Source organism: Ctenocephalides felis, unplaced genomic scaffold (assembly GCF_003426905.1).
Source record: "Ctenocephalides felis isolate EL2017-DRISC unplaced genomic scaffold, ASM342690v1 CF-g0.4_SCAFFOLD_00845, whole genome shotgun sequence".
Lineage (NCBI taxonomy): Eukaryota > Metazoa > Arthropoda > Insecta > Siphonaptera > Pulicidae > Ctenocephalides > Ctenocephalides felis.
This window is the reverse complement of record NW_020536999.1, coordinates 3,925,405-3,940,438: the sequence shown is the minus strand read 5'-3', so window position 1 is coordinate 3,940,438 and position 15,034 is coordinate 3,925,405. Positions and strand designations below refer to the sequence as shown.

General features: G+C 31.9%; 1 pseudogene; it reads right to left on the bottom strand.

Moving 5' to 3' along the window:
- Positions 1-448: 448 nt before the first annotated feature.
- Positions 449-15,034, bottom strand: part of LOC113364329 — an 18,564-nt pseudogene continuing 3,978 nt past the window's right edge.

The window sequence follows — 15,034 nt, the reverse complement described above, 5'->3', positions numbered from 1 at the left end:
GGATCCGTGCGCCCGATATCGTTGACGAAAAATGGTATCCATACATACACACACACGACACACATCCATTATTTCTGAGGTTTACAGCTGTTTACATTGATAAATAAAAATTTTGTAAATTTTTTATAAATTCGAAATATTTTAATTTTTTTGTAAAAAAAAACTATTTTTCTTAATTTTTTGAGAATTTGGTAATTTTTGAAAATATATTCTATATAAAATTGATTGTTTTTGAAAATTTCGAACATACTCAAATTTTACAAGAATTTTTTTTTTTTTAATTTCGATTTTTTTTATTTCAAATTTTTTTTTTGAAAAATTTTCAAGATTACGAAATGTTTGTAGAAGCATCCATTTTTTTCAAAAGTATGCCAGAATGTTCAGAAACCTCTAAACGTAAGGATGTGCAAAAATTTTCAATTTTGATTTTTTGACGATTACAATAATCCTACGGGAAGTTAACCAGTATTCTTTTTATAGCATGCACGTGTGTTCCCTTATTACGCATTAGAAGTATAACTTCAAAATCAATTAAAAGCAATAACTCACTTTTATCAAAATACGGCAACCTTCATAGAATTTCCCATGGTAGCTCTCGTTGTTTTTGCTTGAACAGTGTTCTGCACGAAAAATGGTCGAATCTTCTGGACAAAATTGGCTTGTGCATACCCTATATCTATAAATAACAACAAAACATATAAAACCTTATTTTTACAATTTATATCATTATGATGCAATTCTGCCTTAATAGAGCTGTTACGGCAGAATTGTCCCCTATATCTATTTTACCCTGGTTCTTTCTCCAACACAAAACCTTCCTCCGTGTTTCGGTTTTGGTGAATCGCATTCTCGACTTGGCTCTGGATTCCGCCAACAGATATTGGGATCTAATCTGTATATTCTTTTTGGTTTTTGATTATCTGATCCACCCCTGCTGCATGATGTCCAGGAACCCCAAGGACCCCAACTGCCGTGAATTGCAGGAGCGTTGGCGTTTTTGTTTTGGGACGCATTGTTGATTTTGACACCACTGAAACAAGGATAATAAAATAACTAGTTGGTTTGGTATTTAGCCTTGAGGCAAGTTACATGAACTTCCCTAATTGTATAAATAATCGACTTAATCGATAAAAAATAAATTAATTTGTGAGTTATTAGAAGTATTCCGAATGGACTTAATACACATCTTTGAAAACGAATGAACACGTTAACTCGGAGTATTTTCTAAAAGCAAATTTTTCAAAAATCAATAATTTTAATAATTGAGCCAGTTTTTTTGTAGGACTTTAATTGTTTAGTATGTTCATTAAGACCAAGCATTTATCGTTATAATAATCATCTAATTTTAATTTTAGCAAATGTCAAAAAACTACTCATTTTCTTAATCTTTGAATAATTCTTAAAATTAAACTACTTGTCGTAAGGCGTGATATTTCAGTAAGTTCTATAGACCATGATATATATCGCCAAAAAAAGTTCCATGAAAATCGGCTTAAATTTTTTTTCAACACACATAAAAGACAAGAAAACGGCTCGGTAGATTTTCACCTAAAACTAATCAGTATCATTCCCAACTAATATTTTCGAACAGTTTTTGATTTTTTAAAATCGATTCGGTAGTTGAGCTTAAATGTGGACGAAAAGTTTAACACTTTTTTTCAAATTGCAAAGAAACGGTTGGGCAGATCGTCTCATAAAACTGACAAATTATAGTCCTCATTGAGATACACCAAATGGCTTTTAATTTATGAAATTGGTTCAGGCGTTTTTGAGAAAACGTCGATGAAAGTTCTAATTTTGACAAATGCCAAAAACCATACTAATTTTTGCAAACTTTGACAAACTTTTAAAGCTAAACCAGTTGTCGTAGGGCTGTAATATTTTAGTATGATCTAGAAGACTATGGTATCTACCGTCAAAAAAAATCATAATAATCGTCAAAAAATTTTTTAACACTTTATTACAAGAAAACGGCCCGGCCGATCTCTACCAAAAACTAATCAGCACGATTCCCAATCAACATCTTTCGAACGGTTTTTGAATTTTCTTAATCGGTTCAGAATTGCAGGCTAAAACGTGGATGAATTTTTTTTCACTTTTCTGCGATTTATAAAGAAACATCTCAACCGATCGTTCCACAAAACTGACAAACGATAGTCCTCGTCGAGATACATCGAATGGCTTTTAAATTTTTGAAATCGGTCCAGCTGTTTTTGAGAAACGTCGATTTACGGCAAAAAATCTGTTACACACACACACACACACCACACATACTTTTTCCATTTTGGTCTCATTCGATTCAAATGTCTTGAAACGTCAGGAGAAACATAAAATTAGCGAGTCGGATTTTCTGATGAAAACATAAACTTCTCCTTCGGGAAGTTAATAATAAAAATATACCAGTCTAATTTTACGTGTATCTTACCATTCCTTCGCCGCAAGTAGTTCCCTCTGCTGCAGGTCGCAGCAGAGTCGAACAAACGCCGTCGAACTCGCACCAGAGCCTGGATATCTCGTCCGGCGGTGAACAAGGAACAGGACCTTCGATATTAGAATCTCCTGGTTGATTTGAAAATTTTGTATTTGATGTGGAGCTGCTCAAATTGAATTGCATTCTGCATTGTTGAACTGCATCGTATAAAACACCTAAGAGAAAGGAAAGGTTAATGAAACTAGTGGGGCACATGGCATCGTGCCTTAAGGCAAATTACTGGAACTTTCCGTACCGTAATTCGACATTGGAGGAATAAAAATAATAATTGTTTTGAATAATCTCAAATAGATCATTTATTACATACTATAAACTTATAAGTGCTTTTTAAATCGGGCGACGAACGTATTTTATGAACAAATTATGAGTACGTTTACAAGAGTTCATTTTTTTTTAAATTCGATTTTTTGATAATTAACTTCCCGTAGTTATAGGGTAAGTTATTGTAATCGTCCAAAAATCGAAATCGAAATTTTTACATTTCTCGACGTTTTGAAGATTTCTGAACATTTTGGCATACTTCAGAAAAAATGGATGTGTTGTGTGTTTGTGTGTATGCATGTATGGATACAATTTTTTGTCCACGTTTTCGGGCGCACGGATCAACCGATTTGAATGGTTCAAAAAACATTCGATTCTATCGATAGGAGATGTGTTGATTAGTTTTTGGCAAAGGCAGGTCCAGCAGTTACGGAGATAAAGAGCAAAGAGTGCAGAAAATAAAAATTGAGTTTTTGAAGGAACAGAGCATCCGATTTGAATGATCCAAAACATTCAATTTGTAATGACGGGAAGAAGTGGTGATTAGTTTATGGCAAAGGCAGGCCCAGCGGTTTCGGAGATACAAAGCTAAATGTGCAAAAAATTTAGCTTTTGAGGGAACAAAACGTCCGATTTGAATGATTCAAAGAACTTTCTGCTTGTTTTAACAAAATAATTGATTTTGGAAAAAAATTGTTTTCAAAATTTTTGTTTCAAATTTTTTTGTTTCAATTTTTTAAAATTTTGATTTTTTTTTGAAAATTCTCAAAATTTCTAAATTTTCTGTAGATGCATTTTTTGCACATCGTCTACTCAAGCAAAATATTTTTTGAATTACTCTAATCGGATGATCCGTTCTCTCAAAAACTGCATAACCATTTTAACACCCCCTTGCGCTCCGTACCTCCGAAACGACAAAATTGCCTATTGCAAAAACGTCTCACGATCGAGTACGAACCGAATGATATTTTAATCATACAAATCGGTTATTCCATACTGTCGAAAATGTTGAGGACATTTGTTTGAACCATATAAAAAAACTTCAAAATTAAAAATCTTGGTACGGAACCCAAAAAGTTTACACAAAATGTGCACACAGTATTAAATCTCTATAAAGTATCTGATAATTTGATGTACATATGTCCAATGAACATTTTTGACCGCCAAATGACACTTTTTTAGCTTATTTTTATAGAGTCAACAACCGCTGGACCTGCCTTCTCAAAATTTAATCAGTTATTCATCTTGTTAATACAAGTAAAATGTTATTTGAATTATTCAAATCGGACGCTCCGTTCTCTTAAAAACTGAGTTACCGTTTTTGGCACTTTTTGCTCTGTATCTTCGGAACGGCTAGACCTGCCTTTGCCAAAACTAATCAGCAAGTCTCCCTATCAGTAGGAATCGGATGTTTTTTGAATTATTCAAATCGGTTGATCGGTGTTCCCGAAATCGTCGATGAAAATTTGTATCCGCACACACACACTCACCCCACACACACACACACACATACTTCTTTTTTTTCTAAAGTATGCCCAAATATTCAGAAACATTTGAAACATAAAGATATATAAAAAATTTTCTGTTCTTTTGCGATTACTATAACTTGCCCTACGGGAAGTTAAAAATCTTGCTTGGAGGAGAAGGTGCATTTACCTGGAGGAGATTCTGGGAATTTATAAACTTGTGGTGGTGGATCTTCTAGGACACTTTCCCAAGCCTTGGCTGAAATATAAATGTATATAATTTTGATGGGGGTGAAAATTTAGGGTCATATGATTTTTCAACACTTACTCCAGAAAATTAGTAATATCACGCCTACTGCATTTGACCAGGCAACCTGAACGGCATCTGCCTCAAAACTAGGTGTCATCACATGAACCGTACTACCAGTTCTTCCCGTACAACCACCAGTAGCGCTATCATCGTGATACATACCGAAACTACAAAAAAAATAAATAAACAAGATATACAAATTAAAAGTATTATATTACCACAATATCTTACTTGTGGCCTAATTCGTGTGTTATCGTATGAGCCAAAGTTATCCCGTTGTCCTGGTTGACGCTGCACGATTTCCCTGGATTGCACATTCCTGCCACATTGGCGACGCCTAAGGTGCTAAAACAAACAACATACTGATATCATCATTAACTTCCCGTAGGGTAGTTATGGTAATGGGGCCGAAAATCGAAAATGAAAATTTTTGCATTTCTTCACCTTTTGAAAGCTTCTGAACATTTTACTGACATACCTCAGAAACTAAATGGATGTGTGTGTGTGCCTGTGTGTGTTTTGTATGTCCACATTTTCGGGCGCATGGATCAACCGATTTAAATTGTTCACAAAGCATCAAAAAACGTCAATAGTCTCTTTTTTAACTTTTTCTTTAATTTGCTCGTCAGTAGAATCTCTTTTTTAATTTTTTCATTAGTTTAATTGGCAGTTGAGTCTCTTATTTTTATTATTAGTTTGCTCGTCGGTAGAGTTCCTTTACATTATTTTTTTTATTAGTTTGCTCGTCAGTAGAGTTCCTTTACATTATTTTTTCATTTTAGCTCGTCAGTAGAGTCTCTTATTTTTATTATAAGTTTGCTCTTCAGTAAAGTCCTTTTTTATTCTTTTGTCTAGTTTGCTTAATTTCTTTGTAGTTTTTGCTCACTAGTAAGTAGTATCTTAAATTTTTGTATAAATTCACTTGTCAGTAGAGTTTCTTTTTATTAACTTCCCGTAGGGTAAGTTATAGTAATGGGCCGAAAATTGGAATTGAAAATTTTTACATTTCTCGACGTTTTGAAGGTTTCTGAACATTTTGGCATACCTCAGAAAAAATGGATGTGTGTGTGTATGTAAACAAAAAACTTTCGATTCCTATTGATAAGGAGATGTGCTGATTAGTTTTTGGCAAAGGCAGGAACGGAGCATCCGATTTGAATGATCTAAAAAACATTCAATTAGTAATGACGGGGAAAAGTGATTATTAGTTTATCGCAAAGGCAGGCCTAACCATTTCGGAGATACAGAGCTAAATGTACAAAAAATGGCAGTTTTTGAGTGAACTAAGCGTCCGATTTGAATGATCTAAAAAACTTTCTGCTTGTACTGACAAAACAGTTGCTTTTGAGGATAAACAATAATTATATCTTTTTTTATTTTCCATAAAATATTTTCGTATTTTTGGATTATAAATTCAAAAAATTACCCAGGCTAAGCACAGTCTAAGCGCCACTCTTTGTGAAAAATCGTATTAAAAAATGTGAAAATGCCGCCCAGCTAAGCACAGTATAAGTGAAAATGTCGCACAGAATTATTTGCAAATGCGTTTAGACTGTGACTATACGGGAGCACGTTTTCAATTTTGTGTAAATTAGGCAACTATTTTTTTTTTGAAATTGAATTCGAAATGAAATGACGATTGTTAATGTTCTGGATATAAATTGATTTATGATTTATGATTTACATTTGATTTGCTCTGATATAACAAACAAGATAGCAAACATAATGAAAGTTACAGTATTTGTAATTATATATTTGAAAACGTTTAAAATTTCTCGAATATTTCATTACGGTAAGGAAAGTTCCAGCAATTTGCCTCAAGGCACGATGCCATAAACCACTAGTTTTTTACTTACATCAGTCATCCCACAGACTTACCTACATGATCCACCATCGTCTTCATTTACTTTTTCTGATGGATTGGCGTCACCAGTACATAGACTTGTCCTGGTCACCAGGACAGCTGCATCGTGGTGCAGGGCATGGTGATCACTTGCTGTGTTCGCTAATCTTTGCCAGCGGCAGAATTTTTTTAACACGTTTGAATAACCACCTAGAGATAAAAAGATATAGTGAATGCTTATAGTTGGTTCAATAGTATATGGTTTATTTTACCATTATTCCAATTAGATTATCAGCCAAAGCAATGTGTCTTTTACTCCTGCTTGTACCAGGAGGGTTGTCGGTGATTTTTACGTCACCATCTTCATGAATATTGTGTTTGTGATCTATATGAGCTAATTCTTGCTCCAGAAGGACGTCCAGGTCGTCTTCTAGTAAAACTATGCGCACCACAGCAACGTGGACGAAGTTTCCTAATGAGGGGTCTTGGTAAATTGAATTTACCTAAAAAAATAAGAACTAAGTGTAAGTAGACTAATAGACATATTATTATACTGAGTTGCAGTCGGGCAATCAAATGTTAGAAATGTTAGAAACATACAGGGTGTCTGTTCTAAGTGTGCTGCCAATTATTCCAACTTTATTGAATAACGATTAAATAATTTTTTGTAGGCTATTTTTAGATATACTTTAAAACATTTGCAAAAAATTAGTTATTCTTTTATAATCAATTTCGAAGTACTGAAATAGTTGGAGGGTGAAAATCTAAGGTTGTATATATTTTCCAATTTCGCAGTATGAAAAAATTAAGAAATTGACAACTCTTGAAAATGCTTTTCTAAGAAAAATTAATTAATTAATATAATTAAAAAGTTCAAAAAAATCTTAATTTAAATTCAGTGAAAAATATTTACTGACTGAAAACGGAATGAAAATTCATTAGATTACTTAAATTATTATTATTAAAAATGATTTTATAGCAGGGTGAAAATTTAACTTTTAATTTCATTTAACGTTTAATTTAATAACAATTAAATAACTTTTTGCAGGCTAATGATATTTTTAGATATACTTTAAGACATTTGCAACCAAAATAGTGATTTTTTTTATCAAATTACGACGTACTGAAGTAGTAGGAGGTTGAATCTAAGGTTGTATATATTTTCGAATTCCGCAATATGAAAAAATTAAGTAAAGAAAATGACAACCTTTAAAATGTTTTTTTAAGAAAATAATTAATTAATATGATTAATAAGTTTAAGAAAATCTTAATTTTAAATTCAGTGAAAAATATTTACTGACTGAAAACGGAATGAAAATTCATTCGATTACTGAAATCACTATTATTAAAAAGGATTTTATAGCAGGGTGAAAATTTAGGGTCGTGTGATTTTTTAATTAAGCGATAGATATTTTTGTTTAAACATTTTGTTTCTCTTCGTATTTTCTATAGTTTTTACTATAATAGTTTTTTGTAGATCTACTGATAACGTAAAATTTATGTCGAAAAGATAGAAAAAAATAAAGATTAAATGTAAATCTTTGCTATTGCTAGTCAATGACATCACAGTTGTTAATTTTTCATACATTTTGGGGTAGTTATTTTTAATCTAGATATTTTCAGAATTTCGTATCGTAGCAATAAAATAATGAAAATACAGTAAATTTTTATCTAGTTTCTGCCAAGCTAACTAGATAAGAGTTTTACACATTGCATAAGGATGAGTTGAGACTCATTTTATTTAAAAATTTGTATAAGGCTATATAAAACATTTTATATAAAAAAGTTCTAAATTTTAACTAGTTTCTACTAAAAAATTAGAAAAGACTTTTCTGACCAAAGTTTTTAAGTTATTCAACGGAATGTTAAAAAATGACCAGAATCTATATGTGTATATCAAATATACTCAAGGTATAAGAATGAGTTCACACTCATTTTATTTAAAAATTTTGTATAACACTATATAAAACATTTTATATGGAAAAGTAGTAAATTATATCAAGTTTCTGCCCAGATAATTAAAAAAGAATGTTCTTTCCAAAGTTTCCACGTTATTTATACAAATGAAAAAAACAGTCCTGAACTCCCCAAATATTGCAACATATAAGGGCCAAATTCTAACTAGCTGTATTACGTCTTGTGGGTTACTTGGTAATTGTTTATCATTTTATTTACAATTTAACAATTATTTTACCATGTTCATAATTGTCAACAAATATGCTTCAATATCCGTATCGCTGTGGAAGTTCACCATCGATTTGTCAGCCACCAGCAAAGTTTCGACATGTCGAGGTCTGCTGATCGATCTTGCTCTTCTCGACAACAAGTTACCCTAAAAGAATAATAATAATTAGTAATATAATAATTATTTATTTATATATATATATATATATATATTATCTATATTGGGCTATACTGTTGTCTTTTCATTCTGGCGGTTTCGAAGATCATGGTTCGTTTTTTTGGTTTTTTGTTCCGCAATTGCCCGCGCGCCGTTCTTCTTTCGCTTTCGTTTCCTATGCAAACCCTAAATAGAAAATTTATATATATATATATATATTATATTTATTTTTATATTCATAAGCAAGCCGTAATCAATAATAATAGATATTATTTCAGGCTCTTGTCAAGCTATATCATAGTTAATATTAAAAGAATAGTAATTTCGCTTCTGAAAAAAAAGAGCTGAAAAAAAGCATTCGAACATTAAGTACAATGTTCATCATCAAGTTCATCATATTAAAGTCTATTTGACCACTAGTCGAGCTCAAAATTCTTGCACAAGGTTGAAAGTTATACTCATTTAAAAAAATTATATAATAAAATAGCAATAAAAAAATGAAAAAAAAATATATGGTTGTACAGGCGATCAAATGGTCAGACTACATAGATACAGGATAAGGATTATGCAAGAAAATAGTTATTGAAATCAAATTGAGAAAATTCAGTAATGTCATAAAAAGCTATGTCTTTAAAAAGTTTAACTAGGGAAGCATGAAAATTTTTGCAGTCTAAGTTTCGGATATTGAGTGGAAGTTTATTCATAAGCTGAATACCTAGACCAGTGATTCCCAAACTTATTTCACCTACCGCCCCCTTTCCAGAAAAAATGTTACTCAGCGCGCCCCCCTTACAAAATTCCGAAGGAGAAATTTGTTTCATCAAAAAATCCGATTCGCTAATTTTATGTTTTCTCGACGTTTTAAGCCATTCTGAATCGAATGAGACCAACAATTGGAAAGCAGTATGTGTGTGTGTGTGTGTTTAGATTTTTTGTCGTAATCGTCGTTTCTCCAAAAAACGGTTGGAACGATTTCAGAAATTTAAAAGCCATCGATGTATCTCGATGAGGACTAACTTTCTCAGTTTTGTTCGACGATCGGCCGAGCCGTTTCTTTATAAATCGCAAAAGCAGAGAAAAGTAAAAAAAAATTCGTCCACGTTTTAGACCGCAATTCTGAATCTATTCTGAAAATTTAAAAATTGTTCGAAACATATTGGTTGGGAATCGACCTGATAATTTTTGGTAATGATATCGGCGGGCGTTTTCTTGTAATAAAGTGTTTTTATTAATATAAGTAGTAGTAATTAATAAGTAGTAGTAATTTTTAGACAATTTTTATTGTTTTTTTTTTGACGGTAGATACCACAGTCTCATAGGACCATACTAAAATATTTCGGTCCTACGACAAGTTTAAATTTTGAAAAATTCGTCAAAGTTTGCAAAAATTGGTATCGTCTTTATGGCGTTTGTCAAAATTAGAACTTTCAACGATGTTTGCTTAAAACGCATAAACCGATTTTAAAAATTTAGAAGCCAATCGATATATTTCGATTATAATTTTAATGTGAGGGAAAAGAAATGAGGGGGTGCGCTCGTACCTACGGTAATTGTTCGCAAAAACTAATGAAGGAGTCGCGTTAAAATTCAAGCAATATTGGATTTAGACTCGGAAATTAATACAATATCAAAATCGCTATTCCAAAAATTACGCATTAAATCTCAATCCACGAGCCTTAAGCTCCACGGTGTTGTGTTGGAATTTCAACGAAATCGAATAATTTTACAAATTTAGAAATATTTTGGAAGGTGGTACATTTGTTAAAAATATAAATGCTTTTGTGCTTACGAAAATATCAGTCTACTACCCGCGCAGCAAATCCAAATTTCTGAACTAAATCTTCATAATGGATTAAAACTTTTGGATTCACACTTAAATATTCTGTGCGAAGTAGATATGTTGATAGGTGTTGATACGTTTTTTGAAAATTTTAGGTAACGAAAGAATTATACTAGGCCCCGATAAATCTATTTACAAAACGCGGCATTCGAGTGGACAGTTACGTAGGTAGAGATCAAAAAATATAATTACAAATAGTGATCATATATCACGACAAATAGTGATCATATATCCGCCAATCTTACAGAATCTCTTACAAAATATCTCTTAAAGAAGCTCTTACAAAATTTGATAAAGTTACTCAAATTGTCAACACACAAAGAAACGTATGAACCATTTTTTCATTAAACCTTTTGCGAAACAAGAATTGGCGGTGCACAGCCTTAAAACGGATGTATTTACTAATACACCTATGCAGATATGTTTGAATAACTTTAACTAAAATATTATCTTTATATAATTCAGTGTGTTATTTTAATCACTTATTTATATATAATATTATTATTATAATTTTTTTTTAGTTTTGTGCTTTAAAACGCCCCCTTACAACTAAGCATCGCCCCCTAAATACACCAAAGGCCATCACCGCCCCCCAGAATCGCCGCAGCGCCCCCAAGGGGGCGCTGGCGCCACTTTGGGAATCAATGACCTAGACCGTCGATCGTATTGAAAGAGCTGGCTAATTTATATGTACGCGCCTTAATAAGTTTGTGTTTGATGTAATGTTTGTAGTTTGAGGAGGACGAAGCCATATCAAAAAGTTTCGAATTGTTTTGATGAAAGATAATGTTACCAGCAAAAAACGCATGGGACAGTTAGAATATTGTATTTTTTAAATATGTGTCTGCAGGAGGCTTTACTGGGCAAGGAAAAATTATTCGAACAGCTCTTTTCTGAAGCTTAAATATTTAATTAGTTCGGATGAAAAACCCCCAGAATTGGATGCCGTATGAAACGTGAAAATAAAAGGTGCTATAATAAACTGAAAGTAAGCAATTTAAACCAGTTTGGGTTTTAGGGTGCGCAACATGAAACATGTTCTAGATAAAGTTGGTGATAGTGAGATAGAGATATGATCAGACACTTTAAATTATTATTAATATGGATACCAAGAAACTTTGATACTTGCGAAAATTATATGCTGAATTATTGATGGTTAAAAAAGTAATATATTAGATAAACGATTTTTTGTACAAAAAGATATGATTTGGGTCTTATCATTATTGAGGACTAGATTATTTTCACAAAACCATTTCGTTATTTCTGACATAACCACGCTTAATTTATGTTGTAATTCATTAAGAGATTGGCCTGATGATAACGCTGGTATCATCCGCAAAAAGAATAAAATCACAAGATTTGTACATGAGGTAAATTATTAATATATATGAGAGAATAAGAGAGGCCCTAAAATTGATCCTTGGGGCACGCCCAATGAACTTGTCAATTTATCCGAAATTATTTGCTCGTGATCGTTTATTAAGTAAACGCTTTGTGTTCGATTAGATAGGTAAGATCAAATAGTGTGAGCGAACGTCCGCGAATACCACAATTTTCTAATTTATCAAGAAGTCTTTGATGAGAAATACTATCAAAAGCTTTGGACAGATCGCAAAATATCGCAGTACAATATGTGGCTTCTTCGAAGGAGTCAATGATGTTATGAACTAAATTATAAATTGAGTGGGAAGTAGAATGGTTCTTCGGAAACCATGCTGATTCTTGAACAAAATATTATATTTATTGAGAAAAGACGTTAATCTAGTATGCAAGATTTTTTCAATAATTTTATCGAAAGAGTTCAAGAGGGAAAATGGGACGGTAATTATTATATCGTCTTTATTATTTTTCTTATGAAGTGGAAAAATCTTTGAATGCTTGAGGTGGGATGGAAATATTCCTTCATCGAAGCATTTATTTAAACATAACATAAATTTATCTATGAAAAAGGGATAGAATTCTTTAAGAATAAGACTAGGTATCTGATCCGGACCCGCTGAACTAGTAACTTTTATTGATAGAAAGGTTTGTTTTAGTTCTTCTAAATTTACAGGATAAAGAACTATATATATATAATATATATATATAATATATATATATATATATATATATATATATATATAATAATAATAATAAAAATATATCGTACCTCTGCTTGTAGCGTTGACCTCTTGAACAAGACATGGGGTCTATCACCCAACTCGCTGGGTTCATGAACCCCACTTGGTTCTATCCAAAATTCTCCATCGTCTGAACGAATGTAGCCTAACTAAAAAATAAACAAATATATATATATATATATATATATTAGGGTGGTTCTTAAAATGGTCATTTTTGAATTTCCTTGCTCCCAGGGGCTCAAATGGTTCCAAATAGATAAAAAACAATTCTCTGAAAATTTTAGCTCTTAATATAAACGTTTAGATAGAGCGCAATTCAATCAAAGTTTTGTATGGAAATAGCATAAAATTTTTTCAAAAATTTTAAAAGTGTTTTTTTAAATGTAATTTAGCAAACAAATGAATGAATAAAACTCATTCATTTATCGCTAAGTTATACTTAAAACATTTTTTTTAATTTTCAAAAATTTTCCATGCTCTTTCCATACAAACTTTGATTGAATTGCGCTCTATCTAAACGTTAATATTAAGAGCTAAAACTTTCAGAGAATTGTTTTTATCAATTTGGAACCATTTGAGCCCCTGGGAGCAAGGAAATTCGAAAATGACTATTTTAAGGACCACCCTAATATATATATATAATATATAATTCATTTCTACCTACCAGGCCGTCGCACGTCGACATGGCGACCGCAGACCTACTGTGACCCCGGACTCGTCCCCGGAAATGGCATCCGGAAGCGCCAATATCCCCGGAAGCTAGAGACCTCCTTATCCGGCGTTGTCTTGAATGACGCTCCACCACCAGGGCGGGAGATATAAAAGAGTACGAAGGTCTGAGGACAAAATTAGATGGTACACTTATACCCTTTATAACAGATTCTCAAAATTAATTTATGTTGTTATTTTGTTATAGTTTATTATTTTTCTAGTATTATTTTATTATTTAGAAATTTTATTTATATTACTTATTAATTTTATTTTTATTATTATTTGCTTATATTTTATATCAAATCATATTACGGATATTATTTTCATGTAAATTCTATCCTTTGCACTCTTATTTATTTAAATTTATGTTATTATTTATCAATATTACTAAATGTTAATTATTTAGCAGTTGTAATACTTATTGAAATTAAAAAAAATAAATAAATAAAATGTTTTACTCAGATACCTCAACTCAAGATGATATTCCACGCCATCGTCTTCCACGAATCCAGCAATTCTATAATGAACCAGGTCCCTGGTAAAATTATGGTGGTAATCTAAGGTGTTGTTTTGGAGGTTGACAAAGTTGCCTTCGTGGTCAACTTTGCGCGGTGACACCAATTTGGCTTCACCAGGAGGTCTACCGGTATATTTTCCTACAAGAAAATGGATAGAAGAATATTAAGGTATGCGTATTATATGAGTATACGAGTGTATATCTGTATGTAAGTAGATGTGTATGTATGTGTATTTATATATATATATATATATATATATATATATATATGTGGTGTATATGTATATAGATATAAATATACAAGATATGAATTAGCAAACAATATTATACAACTGTATAAAGCCGATTGGCGTGTAAATAAATAAATAAATAAATAAATAAATAAATAAATAGTGGGGCGCATGGCATCATGCCTTAAGGCAAATTGCTGGAACTTCCCGTACCAAAAAATATATTTTTTTAAAAGATTAACATTTTTGAAAAAAATTTACTCTGAAAAAATTAGATTTTTTAAAAACTATAAATTTTTGACAAAAATTTACTTTCTTTTGAAAAAAAAACTTTTTGCAGAAAAATTTATTTTGAAATATTTTAGAAATTCTGAACTTTTTTTCAAAGCAATCGTACTGCTTTAACTGCATAGAGACGAAATATCGAAGCGCGTAAGCGCCGCGTCGCCGTCTAACGGATAAATATTGCTACGGAACCCAAAGACATATAAACAAAATTTGTACTTATTGTTAAAATCTCTATAAAATATCTGATAATTTGATGTACATATGTCTAATGATAATTTTTGACCGCCAAATGGCATTTTTTTTTACATTTCTTTCACTAGATCTCCGAAACCGCTTCATGAAAATTTGATCTGTTCTTCATCTTGTTAATACAAGTAAAATGTTTTCTGAATTTTTAAAATCGGACGCTCCGTTCTCTTAAAAACTGAGTTACCGGTTTTGGCACTTTTTGCCCCGTATCTCGGAACGGCTAGACCTGCCTTCGCCAAAAACTAACAGCACGTCTCCTTATCAGTGCGAATCGAATGTTTTTTGAAATTATTTAAATCGGTTGATCGGTGTTCCCGAAATCGTCAGACGAACATTTGTATCCGCACACACACACACGCACACACAC